The 17,260-nt window shown below is 39.7% G+C and overlaps 1 protein-coding gene across 4 annotated transcripts in view; it reads left to right on the forward strand.

Moving 5' to 3' along the window:
* The window catches only part of Zzz3 (zinc finger, ZZ-type containing 3), a 66,947-nt gene that overhangs the window by 1,446 nt on the left and 48,241 nt on the right, over window positions 1-17,260 (forward strand). The window contains exon 1 of one of the 4 annotated variants that reach the window (XM_063281987.1): window positions 895-988. The exons of the other annotated variants lie outside the window; for them this stretch is intronic. The gene's annotated coding sequence lies outside the window, so the exon portion shown is untranslated. Of the gene's footprint in view, window positions 1-894; window positions 989-17,260 lie in introns of those variants that run through there. 4 annotated transcript variants of the gene reach the window in all.

Genomic DNA, 17,260 nt, shown 5'->3' on the forward strand with positions numbered 1-17,260 from the left:
CATTGGGAAACCAGATAATTCATAATAGTTATTTTCTTCTCTCTCTCTGTCTCTGTTTCTTTCTGAGGTAGGCATACTATCTGTATCACAAAATACTCAAGAACTGACTACGTAGGCCAGATTAATGGCATCTGCCATCACAGCCAGCACATAGGATTTAAATTTTTTTTTATCATTGTGCGCCTGTGTAACTTTATTATTGTATATGTATGTGCTGTCTGGGGAGGCCAGAAGAGGGTAGGATCTGGTGTTTCTGGAGCCTGTAAGCAGCTCAAAGCATGGGGATCTGAACTTTGGACCTCAAGATAGAGCAGCAAGCATTCTTTTAACCACTAAGCCATCTGTCTCTTTAAAACTACAAAAGCGTAGTTGCTACATACAGAAAGATAGAGTAAAATGCTCTTTGTTCTGTCTGTTTTCTACCCTGAACCTGATCATTCTGTGGTCCATGCTTTGTCCTAGGTTGTCAGGGCTCAGTTGGAGGGCCGATGATAGTCTATCACAGCATTGCAAACAGCAAATTATCTGCTGGGTAAGATGACAGTTGTGAAGTCTGTTCTCAGGTAGCATCTGTCTCAAGTGTAGATATCGTGATGGTCTGCACTGAAAGCACCTAATATCTCCAATAGTAGAGATTTGGTTGGTGGTCTGGCTGGCTGACTGCTTGGTTTTTTTTGCAGTGGAGAGGCTCTAAGGTGCTGGTAGCTTTGCACATACAGAGTTCTTTTCAAACAAATATTTAAGGAAACTTATCACTTGAGTTTTATAATTTTTAATACTTATGTAATTATATATTATGTATTCTAAACTAAAAACATGTTTATGGATGTTAGTTCTTTTGTATTTTTTTCCTAAGTTTTAAAAAGATGCTTCTTTTGTGTGTATGTGCCCCAGTGTGTGGTCAAGGAGGCCTTGAGGGTCAGAAAAAGATTGTCAACCTTCCCTGGAGTTACAGGTGGTTGGAACCAAAGAATCCTCTGGAAGAGCAGTAAGTGCTTTTAACTGCTGAGCCATCTTTAGCCCTCAAAGTAATGCAGTTTAATTAAGTCACTAGGATGATGGACTTCAGTAGTTAATACAAACATCTGCTTAAATTAGAGCACTAAATATCTGTCACTTTTGTCAGTACTCTTCTGAAAAAACTAGCAGTGATAGAGTTCTATTTTAAAAATCTTAAAACTAGGTACTGTAGTTCATGCTCTACTGGCTGAACCTAGAATTGAGAGAGTGCAAGCATTCGCTACTTCCATATTTAATAGATGGGTGCAGTAAAAGGTAATTGTACATGACTCAAGTGGTCTTGGTTGCTTTTAAATAGTCTGGTGTATAGGAATATTAAGGAACAGACTTGTTGAAAGTTACAGTATGGAACAGATGAAAGAAATATAGGCTGACGGTGAGATGGAGCTGTGCATGTAGAGAAAGGGATGTAGACAGAGCAGAGTAGGAAGCCTTGAATTGGCAGGTTGTTTTGGGACAGGTTCTTACTGTATAGCCCAAGCTGGCTTGGCATCAGTGTGCAGACTGTGCTGGCTTTGAACTCCTGTCATGGATACAGAGTGCACCGCTATTCCCAGCTCTTAAATGTCTCTTAGACACTGTGGAAGGAGAATTACTGAATTTGAGACCAGCTTGAATTGGTTACACAGTGAGTTCAAAGCCATCCCGGAAACCCAATCTCACATACCTAGAGAAGAAAAAGAAGTCAGCAGTACATTTGGAAGTCACACTTTTGCAATTGTTTTTGCAAAGCTATCCACCTAAATTTAGCACAATAATGATTGGTCTATTGTGTGGGTTAGAAAGTAAATCTACGGGCTGGGGATTTAGCTCAGTGGTAGAGCGCTTACCTAGGAAGCGCAAGGCCCTGGGTTCGGTCCCCAGCTCCGAAAAAAAGAACCAAAAAAAAAAAAAAAAAAAAAAAAGAAAGAAAGTAAATCTACATACATGGTGGTGCCAGACTTTAAACCCAGCACTTGGGAGACAAGAGAGGTGAATCTACATTTGAGGCCAACCTGGTCTACAGAGTAAATCCAAGGTCAGCTACACAGAGAAACTAGTCCTCAACAACAACAACAAAAGAACTTTTGTTGTACAAACTATGTTTGGTGGTGAGTTTTGTAAATTACCATTTTTTTTTACATGTAAGGTTTATTTTGAGGTTGAGAAAAATTCAAGAAAAAGGAAAAAATATTTTGCATAGAATCCATTCATACAGACTATAGTAAGATACATGGCCAGAAATGAAAATGTGTTATAGGTGCTTTAAAAAGAAAACTAATTTCAATTAAAAGTTCATTCAGTTTGATTTTAAACTATAAGTAACAATTGAGTGTTATGATGATGTTTTGGGCAGCATTTAGTATAATTGTGATACATTTTTATATAATTTTCTTTAATTAAAACTTTGGTAACTGTTTGGTTTCAGACCCCTGGACTGAGGTGCATATTTTACATACCAAAGCCAAGCTGGCCTCCAGGTTCTCCCAGCTTCCCTTGGTCCCTACCTGGCATACCCTGCCTTCAACCTTGAATTTTGGCTCTTCTCTATATAATCCAGACATTTTGGTGTCTCTCCTTTTCTCCCCTATGTGGATACACCCTTCCTCTATTTATGTCCCATTTTCCCTATGGCCATTTCCCTGGCCTCAGTCCTTGGGGCCAATGAACTCCTCTGCCCCAGAGTAGCTTCCCAATAAACTTGCCTTTACTACAATCTAATCTGGCTTGAATTGGCTCATTTCACTGGCTGAGAAATAACCTATCAATAACCACTGTCATAGAAAAAAATTGTATGCGTGTCTCAATCTACATTGCAAAGTCCCAAAGGTGTATGTGGGTTTTAACTGGCTGTCTGGACTTGGCATTTTTGTTTGACACTGCACTTCTTACCTTTCTGTTGTTTTCTATGTTCTTCCTATATAATAATTTCTGTCTTGTCAGATAAGTGATTCTGTAACTTTCCCTGAGGACCGTATTGTTGTATGACAGGTCAAGCTAGTTATGTAGTCCCACTCCTCCCCCTTGTGCAGCATTGGGAATTTAGGGCCTCAGGCATACTAGGAAAGCACTACACTATTGGACTACATATAATTCCAGTTTTCTCCTCTTCCCACCCTCCTGTGTTTTGAGGCAGGGCCTCCACAGGAGGCTGACCTAGAGCTCTTTTTCCTCCACTGCCCAAAAGATGAGTCAGTTGGTGTGTCCCACTACATCTTATTTTATTTTGGCCTTTTGAGATAAGGTTTCTCTGTGGCCCCGTGTCTTATTTTTTTAAGCTTGGTGTTTTCAAACACTACAGTTCTTCATCTAACATTTACTGAACAACAGTGAACTCAATCATTTGTACATAGTAGAGATTCTGGGTCTTCAAAATCCTTGATAGCTCTAGTTTCATACATCATGAGAGAGAGGCCTTGTATGTACTAGGTAGATTGAATTCACATCGTCAGACTTGATGGTTCAACTAATTGTCCTCTAGTTGATTAGAAGTTCAATGAGACCCCGTATACTCCTCTTTCTTTTTCCCTCCTCCCCTTCCTTTTCTTTTTGTACTGGAGATCAATTTCTGTACCTTGTACACACTAGTGTTGAACCTACCATTCAGCTAAATTCTCTAGCCTCCTTTTGTTTTTCTTCTAACTTATTAACAGTTAGAAATCAAGTTTATTTCTAAATGAAGTGAAATAATGCTTTGGGTTCATTTGTATGACTATAGTTGTCAAGATTATTTTCTTAGAAAAGATCTGTTTTGTGAAATTACCTTATTAATATTTCTTTTTTTTTTTTTTTTTGTTCTTTTTTTCGGAGCTGGGGACTGAACCCAGGGCCTTGCGCTTCCTAGGCAAGCGCTCTACCACTGAGCTAAATCCCCAACCCCTTAATATTTCTTTAAGAACTTTGTGATTACCTCCCTGTTAGGTCCAGAAACCCAGGACAAATGGCAAGCTGAACTGCCTACTTAACTCATCTAAGCGGACCTCGTCCTCTATGTTCTTCCGGCATCCTTCTGTCCCTACCTTGGTAGAGAATGTGGCCGTCATACCCTGCCCCATACCCTAAACTTCTTCTGCCCTTCCCCCAGCTGCCCTTCCTGATAGAATCTAGTCATTTTGGTTACCCATCCTTTGTCTACCCTTTACCCTCCTAGTCTCCTGACTTTTCCTACCCTCCCCCAACTCCTCACTGGCCTAGCTCAGGGTCGTGTTTAGATGTTCAGGAACTCTCCCAGATGTCTCTGCCTCTGACTATGCTCTTCCTTTTATATATAATAAATTTTCTTCTTCACCATACCTAGGAGCAGTCATGTCATTTCTCTTTTTATTCAGCCCATCTCCAACACATTCATGCACGCCGTCCGTCTCTCACTCTTTCCAGACAGTGTCTCATGTACTCCACACTGGCCTTGAACTTGCTACATACCCTACAATTCTTGCTACAAGAATTTAAGGTTGGTCTTAAATTCTTGAACCTTCTGTGTCCTCTCCCTGTGTGCTAGCATTAGGAGCCTGTGCTTTCACACCTAGAGCTGTAACACCTTTCTGTACTGACCTTTACTCTAACCTGTACTCCAGACCCACCCACCAGACCTCCCCCATACACCTAATACACTGAGAATTTCTTACTGAACTATTCCCACCTAATATAAACTTGTGTTGTTTTTACAATAATGCAATAGTGTAATAAGCATAGAAAGTTTTCACAAATGCCCAGCTGAGTGGATTTGTGTAGAATGAGCGCACTGGTAGATCTCACTGAGAAACCATTCTCCTCCTAGCTACCATTCTCATCCTTGCTTTGTCCCAGGACATGTGACGTCTTATTTGCTTCTTAGCATAGAACCTTGTAACATGTACTTTATCGTGTTTGGCTTTTTTACTCAACTTTGTTAGTGAGACTCACCTGTTTTACTTTCTCTTCAGTTTGTAGCCTGAGAAAGTGCAGGGATCTCAACACTATCTCAGTTGTTTTTCTCACAAAGATCACTGTTTTCAGGAAGTATGAGGGCTGCCAAAGAAAAGCTGCACTTGAGTTCGTATATTTGTTTTATTGTAATTTAAGTAAGCTGTGTCTATTTAGTTTTGGTCATTAGCACCTTACAGCAGTATCTCAGCTATTCTCCCAACTTAATTTTGTCCTGAAGGTTTGAGTCCAGCATTCCTGACTGGTTAGTGCCTCTTCATTAGTTGGTAGCTTGCTTTACATTCTTGGAATTCCTCAGGTACTAGTGATTCATGTGCCAGTTTGGGGGTTGTCTTCAGTTATTATAAAGTCTGTTTAGAGATTCTACTAAGAAAAGTCCTAATTTAAATTAAAGTTCTTCTGCATTCAAAATGTTTATGTGCCTAGTAGTGTGCAGATCATAAAGTCACATTGTAAACTGCTATACAAATGTGAATTACTTGAGATCCTTACCCAGTTGGTATCTGTTTCTGGCTGCATGATATAAATGCAACTTTCTTAGCAAAAATTATTCCTGTATATTCTCCTACCACTTTGCTTTTTTAATTTTAATGTTATCGTGAAAGTTTTTTTTTTCCTGTGCTTTTGCACTTAATTTTAAGCATTCTTTAATTACTGGGCTCTCCAGCTCTGTCTGGCTTTGATGGAACATTTAGGAGAACATTATGATGTGGGCAGTGGAAGACAGAGTGACTCGTGCTTGCCAGTTATTTATCAGTCTCGGTAAATGTATGTGTGTGTGTCTGTGTTGCTAGTGCTGAAACCCTGGGCCTTGATCGGATATTCTTCTGTTTAGCTATACTCAGTCAATAAATGCCTTTGCAGGGGTCTGTCTGTTTGCCTGTCTTGTCTGTTTGTGTCTTATGTAGTCCAGGATGGCATAAACTCATTATGTAGCTGTGGATAACTTTGAACTCCTCATCCTTCTGCCTCTACCTCCCAAATGTTGAGATTCCAAAAGATACTTGGCCCACAAATGGCTAGTGTTGTTGAACTAGTCAGAGCATTTTCCAGTTTGACCTTAGCTACTTGGATAATTTTCTGTTAGCTAGCTGTCTTTGACCAAAAAAATCTTGATTAATTTGTAACTATAAGGCACAGGTTCCCATGGTTTGCTATGCTTCATAAATCAGTTAAAGGTTGTTTTGTTTTACCTTGTTTTTGAGGCAGGATTTCATTAGATAATCCCAGATGGTTCTGAACAGAAAATCTTTCTGCCTCAAATGACCAAATGCTGGATCATGGTGTGCACCACTGCACCATGCTTGGTTTGAATATTGTGGTTTCGATTTTTGAGACAAGGTATCTCTAGGCACTCAGACTAACCGCAAGGTCAGGATGTTCTCTGCCAGCTAGCCGTATACCATGCTGAGGTGACAGAACTGTGCGATGGACCCCTGCCATACCTCACTTTTTCCATCTTTTAACTCCTGTGTTTTTATGGCTGTGCTGTCAGTGTTGAGGGGTAGAGATACAGGCACACGTCCCCATTATTGTCTTTAGCAACCTGAGGAGCTCCCCTAGAACTGAACCATGATTTGTGGCTATGACACTGAAAATAGTTTCAGGATTAGCTATCTAATGAACCAGTTGTAAATTTGATAAAAGATATTTTAATACAGGCATCAGCATGAGAAATAGGCCAAAAAGAGATACCCAGAAGAAAGCAAGGTACATTGGAGTGTGGAGTACATGGGTGTAGGCTTCTAGATGAGTCACTGGTTTTTGTAGGATTTTGGTTGAATTGAAAAGTTGCTATCTTATCACTAGTTTGCCCTTGAAGGCACCTAATAGGATTATAATTGTTAAACTAGAAGTCTAGTCCCATGGGGTAATGGGAAAGTAGGATATCTTTTACTGTTAATAGTTTCTTAATTAGCTTTATTTTTTGTGTACGAATACCTGGTGCCCTTGGAAGCCAAAGAAGGTATCAAGATTCCCTGTAACTGGAATTAAAGGGGTGCTGGGAATTGAACCCAGGTCCTCTAGAAGAGCAGTCAGTACCCTTAACTACTAATCTGTCTCTCCAGCCCCTATTGTAAGTTCTTCTTTTTGAGAGTCTCTGGCCCTGTCTAGGGAAAGGAGTGAGGCCTTGCCCATGGTCCTGTATGTTCAGTGGTCAAGCTTAGGTCATTTCCATGTCAACATAGAATATTTGTATATGAAAGATGTGCTCACAGGCCTGTGTAGCAAATGTTAACTGTGCTGGAGTTGCTTCCTTAGTTATTGAGAGACTCTAGTCAGAATTTGGGATCATGGACTCCTCTTTTTCCTGTGCCCCCATAGTTTCCCAGTTTTTAGCCATGCTTCAGTGCAAGAGGCTCCTTAACACTGAAGTATTTGAAGAATATGTTTGGCATAATTTTAAGATTTAGTTTGTGGATTAAATAAACAACAATATACTACTAATAAAAATTCTCACAGCTTTAGCTACATTTTTGTTCTTGCTGGTGATTTAAAAGTTGAAAGAAATGGAAACTGGAGGATCACTCATAGGTGCTGCTCTTGCTGCAACAGTGTTGAACACCCAGATTCAATCCATATGGTAGCTCACAATCATCCTTAACCACAGTTCCAAGGGGCCTGGTACCCACCCTCTTCTGACCGGTGCAGGCATCAGGCCAAACACTCATGCACAGAATAAGCTTTTGAAAAATTATTTTCCCTTTATTCGTGTGTGTGTGTGTGTGTGTGTGTGTGTGTGTGTGTGTGTTTTGCCTACATGTTTGTCTGTGCATCACTTGCATGTAATGCTTGCAGAGGCCAGAAGAAGGTACCTTCTGATCTGAATTCACAGATGGTTATGAGCTGCCATGTGGGTGTTCTGGAAGAACAGCTAGTGCTCTTTTGCTGCAGTGACATCTCTTCAGCCCCAAATAAAGGGTTGTCTGTCTGTGTAAGTTTAAGAGAGTTGCTGATAGAGCATGGATTTTACCACTGAAGAGTTTGGAATTGGCCATGGTTGAACAGTCGGCCCTTTTTATGGTCATGGTTTTGGGTGGTATAGTGTAAAGAACATGGGTTGAAACCTGAATTTAAATTCTGACTCTAGCCCTTATTAGCTTTGTACGTATAGCAAATTCCTATATCTCAAAGCTGTAGTTTCCTTATAAAGAAGCTGCATTCTAGTTGGAATCTGCAACAAAGACAAACTTGTGAGTACTGATGGTTCTTCTTACTGATGTAGACGACGGGTGTTTGGAGTTGTCACACAGTGATGTGTCACTCCAAAGCTGGTGCGTGTTTTTCCAAAACCACGAGTAGCTATAAACGGAATGTTTTGGTGAATACGTAGTGGCTGTATCAACTTTTTATTACAAGTTCATATTCCTGGGTCAACTTTTTTTTACAAGTTGTAGTACTTAGAAAACTGGATTTCAGAAGGTTGAGGGAAAACATAGACAGTGACTGAATAGTATTAAGCCATCTGTACTGACCGCTAACCTCAGCCTTGCAGTGTACTGAACTGACAACAAATTCTTATGAGCTCAGGAAAATGTGTGAGTGACCTAAGAATATTGTAACTTCATTAAGTGGGGTGGGGTGCTGCATGCCTTTGGTTTGCTCTCAGCTCTTGGGAGGCAGAGGCAGAGGCAGAGGCAGGGACAGGCAGATCTAGTTGGAGGCCAGCCTCATCTAATACGTAAGGAAATAGTTCCAGGCAAGCCAGGGTTACAAAGTGACCTACAAAACCAGACAAAATGACGAAGCAGCACCTTACTACCTAAACAGATGAAGTACTAGGCTGGACCAATAGGATTCCGCGTTGGCTGGTATACATTTGCAGTGTTGGCCTTGCTTTTAAAAGCTATTTTAGGAAGGTGAATTGAGGGAAGAACTAGAGAGGCGACTTGTACTTCCTGCCTCCTCAGAGGATCCCAGTTTGATTTTTAGTACCAATATCAGGCAGTTCACAGCCACAGATAATGCCATGTCTAATCACAGACACACATAGGATTAAGAACTTGATATAATAATAACACATTTTTTTGTTATTTTTATTTTATATTTTATTAGCTTTTTTGTTCATATTTTATCAAGAGGGAATTTTTGATGTATCAGAAGCAGAGTCTGAGAACTATTGAGGAACCTGAGTGCTTAGTGGGGAGAAGGGAAGGTAAAACCTGGTAAAACCTAATAAAGAATTCCAGAAACAATGTTTGCATGGAGCAGATCGTTCCAGAACACTGCTGTTTTCCCTAAACAGTAACGCTCTTTAAAGTCATTAAAATAAAATCAAGGGGCTGGAGAGGGCATAGTGGTTAAGAGCATCTAATTTTGCAGAGTACAAGTGATTCACAACTGTCTAGAAGTATAACACCAGGGCATAGGATACCTTTGAGCTCTCCAGGCACCTGGATTCATGTACACATATCAATACAGACATGATCTGTCTTTGAGATAGGGTCTCTCAATAGCCCTGGCTATCCTGGAATTTGTGTCATTTGTGCAATACTGGTTATGCTACAGGCCAGACCAGTTAAAACAATTCCTTACTGGGCCAGTTGATAAAACCAACCTCACATACGTATTCAAAGACACTTGGAGGGGCTACTCAGAGTTGTCTTTGTTCCTTTTCTTTTCCCCATCTACTACTCCAGCCTAGAAGCTTAAAAAAACAAAAATGGAAAAATAATTAATTCCCTTACTAGAGACACCTTCTACATGATGGCCTCTCCATCCCTGAAACGGACAGCAATCAGATTAGATCTTTTCTTTGCTGTGAACTTACTTTTAAAGTCTGCTTTTAAAATGCAGTCTTCCTGAGTAGGTGTGGACGGGGAAATGGGATGACAGCAGGTGCACAAACATCTGTTGAGTCTTCCATCAGCTGTAGTAGGAACTGGTAATGGATGCTCCTTGTCACTGAGTTCTGGGAGGGGTGGGGAAAGGGCAAGACCTGGTGACAGTAGTGCCTACTTTGGCTTTTTTGTTTCGTGTACTTAATGCAGACATTTTGTCTAGAAAACCTTTTTACAGTTGCTAAGAATTGGACTTAACGTTTGATACAGTCCAGTAACTTCCTTAGTGCTGGGCTGCACCCCAGCCCACACAGGAGACTTTTGTCTCTATGCTCTTGTTTCTTACTGAAACATGAAACACATGACTCATTTTTGCTTCTTTAAAATTTTTAAATTTAATATAAATTTTCTATATTTAAGGTCTGTTTTAGAGGCAATACCATCTTCTATTTAATTGTCATAACTTTGTCCCATTTTTGTTGTTTTCCCAACCATATTCCAAAATTTTTGAAGGTAGAGGTTATCATGGTTGCAATACTAGCCAGAATTCAACCTCTTATCCCGTCCTGCTGCACATAACACTGGGTGGGAATTTAGAAGGCTTCTAGGCAACTCAATTAAATCTCACTAAGCCCAATCTAACTTGTCTATCCACCTGTCTATTACAGCGACAAGCTTTCCTGGGCTCACATTTCTGTAATACCAACTGGCACTGAGATTTATTACACAAATTACTTCAGCTTTCTAACCACTAAAATGAAAATACTCAAAAGAGACGACATGGAGGGCAGTGTGTCTAGTGCATGAGGTGATGTATAGTCTTAGGAAGTGCAGACTACAAGTGTTCCCTTTCTAAAAGAACTATTTAAATTGTGTGTGCACGCACATATACATGTATATGCAAGTGGACATACACCATATGTTCCATGGTATGTGTTCTTTCTTTTCACCATTTATGTACCAGGAATCAAGCCCAGGTTGTCAGGCTTGTTGGCAAGCACCTTTACTCACTGAGCCACCTCACCAGTCTTTATTGGTTTTAAAACAGGATCTCTCTCACACTAGACTAGGCGCCTTCAAACTCTTAGCAGTTATCCTGCTGTTCCAGCTCCAGGAATGCTAGGACGACAGCTCTCTCCCAATTCCCATCAAACATGTTAAGCTGCTGCAGTTCATGTGTTGATTGGTTCGGGGATATTCAGGTGATGGGAGACCCTCTATCTTCTTTCATAGAGTTTTTCATAATTCCTTCTGAGGAGGAGAGGAGGTATCATAGCATGACCTCAGAGAAAGCAGCATCATGGTAAGGGAGGAAACCTAACCCATAAGAAAGCTTCTAGAGAAAGTGATATGGGTATGATTGAAGGCTAGGATATCATCTGGAGAGGGAAGCCTGTAGGTAAGTGGTAAGTTAACTCAATGTGACTCAGCAGTAAGCTAGGAATTCTCATAGTAATTGTGATCAATATTAAGTGAGATCTAGGATACATGTGTAATAAAGAATTACTTAAATTTTTTTGTGGGAGAGTGGTAGGTGAGACAGTTTGTGTGTGGAAGTCACAGGACAACTAGTTTCCCTCCTGCCAGTAGGTGGGATGCAGGCAAACACCTTTTTCTGCTGAGGCTTCTCAACTGGCAGGGAACAGTAATATTTGTTATTACAAAATAGAAAAAGTAGAATGAGATTTGCTTGCATTGAGGCGTTTTATGTAGCGAAAACTACAGAAATAACTCATCCAGGATAAATGGGAGTGAGAAGTATTAAAAGCCTGGAGAGCTGAGGATAGTTTGCTTGAGATTAGAGATGTTGGCTGGTAAATTGGTAGTGGTGAGCTGGAAAGGTTACATAGGACCCTTAGAACAGGCTTTGCCTCAGCTCCCAAGAGCTCAAAGTGCTTAGTGGTTAGATACACAGACTTTACCATTGCGGGGAAGAGATCTGAAGCTGTTGTACCAGTGTAGGCTTACATGAATGTTGGTAGAAACAGCCACAAGTCCTTTTAATAAAATTAAAAGAATATGAAAGATTCTTCACATTCTCACTAATAGTCTAAGTGTGTTTAAATGTAAACCTCTCCCCAAGGACCTGAAGACACATGAGAAATACAAAAAAAAAGATGGTGGTGACAAAGTCATTGATAGCCTGAAGAAGGTTTATCTCAGGAGAACTGACCTTAAAGAAAGCATGTTTGATTGTTCTTAGAAGCTGGGTGTGCTGGAGCATGCCTGTAGCCCTGCTGTTCAGGAGGCCAGCAAAGAAGAGTGAGCTTGAATACGGCCTAGGTTACCTAGGGAGACCCCGTAGTTCACCTTGTGACAGGTGTCATAAGGAAGTGCAGTGCACATCACCTCACAAGTAGAAAGTTAGCGTGTGTGTGTGTGTGTGTGTGTGTGTGTGTGTGTGTGTGTGTGTGTGTGTGTGTGGCGTTGAGTAGGTTGGGTGGCAGGAAAAAGAGTTAAGAAGTTACTTTGGGCTGGTGAGATAAGTTAGCCAGAAAAGGCATCTGTTTCCAAGTTTGACATTTTAGTTGGTTTAATCCCTGGAACCTGTGTGGAAGCAGACATTGTGGCAGGTTAGTACCCACACATGTACAGGAAGCCATTCTTCTCCCAAAGGGTTGTTACTTCCTAGGGTCTTAGTTTGAATTAGAGGGTGTTTTGTAATGCCAAACATTCACACACTTTGAAAGTAGGACCAAATTGGTATTAGAATGGAAAGGAAGGTGGTACTTGGAGTTTTAATACAATTTGGAGTTTGTGTTGAGACTGCAGACAGTTTGCTATATGGACCTAAAGCTCAAGAGGGAAATGCAAAGCTGTCATTTAGTTTTAGGGAAACCTTCAGTAATGAAACCGTGGTCTAGTTGTGAGAGCAGGCCCTGACAGAGCACTCACAGCTCAGGCAGGATAGTCAGTGCAATCTTGGATTTGTTCTTGACATGCCTAGCGCCTTAGTTCTCTTAGGATTACCTTTGAAATCTAAATTGAAGTGTGTAATTTCTTGCCTCTCTTACTGAAAACTTGGCCATTATTTTTCCTTTTGCAGTAATGACCTTCTGAAGTCACCTTCAACCTTTTTCTACTCTTTGATGTGTGCAGTTGGTTTTCAGATGACAGTCTGCATGGTCACTTTAAAATGTTGAACCCTGTTACTGTTCTCTTGTCATTTCTTGCTATATTGTTGATATTTGTAGAGATCCTGTCTCAAACCAGAACAACACATTTTCATTCAGTTTATGACATTATGACATACACAGTATCTATCGCAAGAATCTGATAATACATAACTTGTTTGCTTATGTGATATATAAGCATTGTGAAAGCATGAGATGTTTTGCCTTTACATTCACAAAGCCCAAAACACTACTGAGAATACAGTTGGTCCCAGTTAATATTTGTTGAATGGATATAAGTGAGTGATAGATTGAATCATGACCAAAAAATATATTGAATCATGCCAGTTTTTTTTCTAAACTTGCTATTACTTCATGTTCCTTTCCTGTTAAGCATGAGTTCCAATTCATACAGCAGTTGGTATAATCTTTGAAAAGTATTTATTAGGTTGTGTTCTTTAAAATTCTGTAATAGAATAAATAAACCTTCAAAATAACATTTGAGAAGTAAAACATGTCAGATATAGAATAGAGTTCCACCATAGTGTAGAAAGCCTTTCCTGGTGTGGTGCCTGCCTGCCCTGAAACCTTATTTTATGATGTTTTACTCTTTGCCCACTAGATTTCAGCTTCATTGGTATCATTCTTAAACTCCTTTTCCTATTTCACGGTTTGTTCCTACTGCCCTAAACAACTGCTCAGTGTGTAACCTAGACCTAAACTCCTTATCATTCTGCCTCAGACTCCTGAGGACCAGGGTTATAGGCATGTGCTACCTTACATGACTTTGTGCACTTTTCTTTATACATACCTGTAATTCATATAAATATAGAAATTATAAAATTACAAAAATACATTACATTTAGAATAAATTCCATACATGTGGAACCACAAACTTCACTCTTTTTTTTTCTTCATTGGATGATTCTGATACTTAGCAATGTTTGAAAACCTGGTTTGCGTTTTTAATGCAGATTTAGTTAGTGATTGGTTAGCTTTAATTTTCAACTTGGTACAATCTAGAGTCACCTAGAAGAGATTGTCCATGAGAGATAGTCTTGATCAGATTGTTTTATGGATATGACTGTTGAGGGGGGGGGTTTCTTGTAAGAAAATCTGTTCAATGAATGGCCTTTGTTCCTTCCCCAGGTAGGGAACCCTGAGCTGTATGAGTAGAGAACTTGAGTTGATATAAGCAAGCATCCATGTATTCATTCTCTCTCTGTGTGGTGGCTCTGACTAGCTATTTCAAGTTCTTAGTACTCCGACTTCTGTCCCTGTGATGGACTGTAACCTGTCACTGTGATGCACTGTGACCTGTCCCTGTGATGCACTGTGACCTGGAAATAGGAAAGCAAACCCTCTGCTCCCCCCACCTACACCTCCCAGTTGGTTTTGCTAGGATATTTTATAACAGTAACAGAAGCAAACTGACAGTTAACTACTGAGCGATTTAGACCGGAATTGGGTAGAGATGGAAAAGCTAGGTACAATTTGTATCTATTAAAATATGGTTGGTATTTGTGATACATAACCTTGTATAAAATTCAAAATTTTACAAAAACCAATTTGATGTTGAATGTCTAGTGGTTACCTCTAGGGAGTAGAAATGGCAGAGAATGGGATGGGTTTAAGAGGGAACAACAATATTCGTGGTCTGATTTGTTCATTTTCTTAGTATATTTTATAAGTATGTTTAAAAAAAACTATAATCTTTATTCCAAAGGTGAAAAAATATAGGGCTTCCAGAAGCTTAAAAATAAGGTTAAAGTATTACAAGTCGAGAATATTGCTGTCTCTCACTGCCTGCACAACTCTCTGGTATTTTATTTTCCTCTTGGCAGTCCAAGTTAGTTGGTCGATGGATGACATGGAGCATTTTCTGCCAAAGGGACAGAATAGGAGTGACTGCCATTTGTGGTCCAGCTGTAAAGATCATAATTGGGCCTATGACTTTCATGTTCAATTCTTCATGTATGGAGTGGAATTTGGGAGAAGGGTCTGGACTTAATGCATAGATGAGGCTTCAGTTTCTCCCATCCTCTCCCTTCCCTGTCTAGCCTTTGATGTGGCATGGGAAAGTGTTCATTCTGTGTGCATACCTTGCCCCAAGAAGAACTTTTAATAGATGAGGACTTCAACAGCGAAGTTTCTGATTAGTGCTAATCTCAGCCTAAGGTGGAAGAAATACTTTGGTAGGTTTTCTACAGTCTTGTTCCCCATTTTGTATTGCTCTCTGCTCTGGTGCTATATTTTTGGGCTCCAGCTACCACAACCTCCCCAAACTCTTATTGATGATCCTGGAAGTCATTGTACTTGCTGAAACTTCCTGCTCTGTAGGGTAAGATACCCTTCAGCAGGGGACCAGGGCACATGCAGGCATTGTTTTGTTTACTGATCACTGTTCTGTAGTGTCTATCTTGTTTGTAAAGTGTAGAATAATTTTCATACTTCTTTTAAAATCACATTTTTAGTTTATTTAATCAATTTAAATAGAAAATTTAGTTTCAGGTAGCAGCCAACTTTATTCTATTTACTCTGTGACCAAGGTGAGTAAGAATCCTTGGAAGAGACAAGACTCAGAAGTTTGGTTTTTGTTTGTTTGTTTTTTGTTTTGTTTTGTTTTGCTTTGCTTTGTTTGAGAGGATAACTCTAGTGTTATAGGACTCTCTCACACTTCTGGTCTATATGAGCACCTGAAATCACAAGCTCATATCCATACTGACACATACACATATACATAATAAAATAATATTGCAAGCAGTTTTAGGAGAGTGAAGTAGTCAGATATGTATTTCATGAGAACTGTGTTTTTTGTTTTATTTCTTTTTGTAGACTACGTTTAACGGGACAAGATTTAAAGCTTTAAAAGTCTTAATTTTCCTGTTGCTGTTATAAAAGGCTCTGACTAAAGCAACTTTAGGGAGCGATGGTTTATTTTAGCTCACAATTCTAGATTAGAAACCTATCATAGTGGGGGAGTTAAGGCATCAGGAGTTTGAAGCAGTTGGTGATGTGTCTCCAGTCACACAGAGCAGTGAATGAATGAATGATGTTGCTCAGCTTGCTTTCTCTACTCTGATACAGCCTGAGCCCAAGCTGTGTTCCCATCTGCAGAGGCTAGTCTTCCCACTTCCTTTAACACTTAGAGACCTCCACAGATATCTCAGCCCCGTCTCCCAGGTGATTCTAGAAGTGACCAAATTCACAGTTCACACTGGCCATCCACATGGTTGATGGTGAAGGCCTGTAGATGAAAATGGTCATGGGTGTTATAGAAGTGGAAGACCATTTGAGAACTAAATAGGAAGATGGTAGTGCAGAGTTTTTAAAAGGATGGATTGTGGCTTTTTATGTCTTGAATCCCCTAAGTATTTGATTAAGTGAAGATTTGTGTCGTCCCCTCTCTCTCATGAGTTTGTGTGGATGTGGTTTAGAACAGTCTGTACAGCACTTGCATGCTTATGCATACTGGACATTCTACACGAGGCCGGGGCGAAGCATGGCTGTCATTCCAGTAGCACACCTGTGTTGAGATGTCCTGAAGTAGGATGAAGTTTCTTATACTGATGTCTGGACAGACGGAATCTGTGTTTCCTGATGGACTGGGTCTGGAATAGAAGCAGATACACAAAAGTACTCCACAGATACAATCTATCTGGACTTCACAGTAGTTCCCTAAGGTAGAGGCAAATAGTATGTCCAACTTTACAGATGAAAATTAATGAGGGCAGAATAACTGTCAGGGACAGAAAATCAAACATCCATTTGCTACCAAACCTGATATTTCTCTCTCTGTCTTAACCTCTGACTTTGAACCTTCCAGGGAACTGGGAGAATAGGATTTTTTGGGTTCTTTCGGTTTTTGTTTGTTTATGTTTTTGGTTCTTGTGATACTTTATTTATACCAAATATTAATTTTATTTGTTTTAAATAGGAAGTAGCTATGAAAGAATGCCTAGGAAAGGTACTTAAAACTTTGATCATTATTTTAATGCTTTCTACAATTGTTTAAAAAACATGTTATGCAATACATACTTAGTATTTTTACTTAGAACAGAGAATCATGTATTAAAAATGAGTCTATTGTATGGCATTTTATTTGATTTTTTTCCCCCCCCAAGCCTTTAACAATACAAAATATTGCAGGATCTTGCACCTGAAGTTAGTTTAGGCTGGATTTTGTAACTTGTTTTTAATAGTATTCATGCTTATCCTTGCTTTATGGCCAGAACTTATTATTTTGTAGGGAAAGTTGCTGTAGTCTTTTTGAAGGGCTCTCATGTATCATGAATCTGAGGTCCTATAATCCAGTGAGCACAGTAGTCTAGTGTTTCTTGGCAAGTAGCAGAGAAGAGAATTCTTTGCAGTGAAAATTAGTTTTTAGATTTGCTGTTAATTTAGCTTGAGTAGCCCATGAATTTTCTTAGTACAGAAAAACAA

Source organism: Rattus norvegicus, chromosome 2, assembly GCF_036323735.1.
Source record: "Rattus norvegicus strain BN/NHsdMcwi chromosome 2, GRCr8, whole genome shotgun sequence".
Lineage (NCBI taxonomy): Eukaryota > Metazoa > Chordata > Mammalia > Rodentia > Muridae > Rattus > Rattus norvegicus.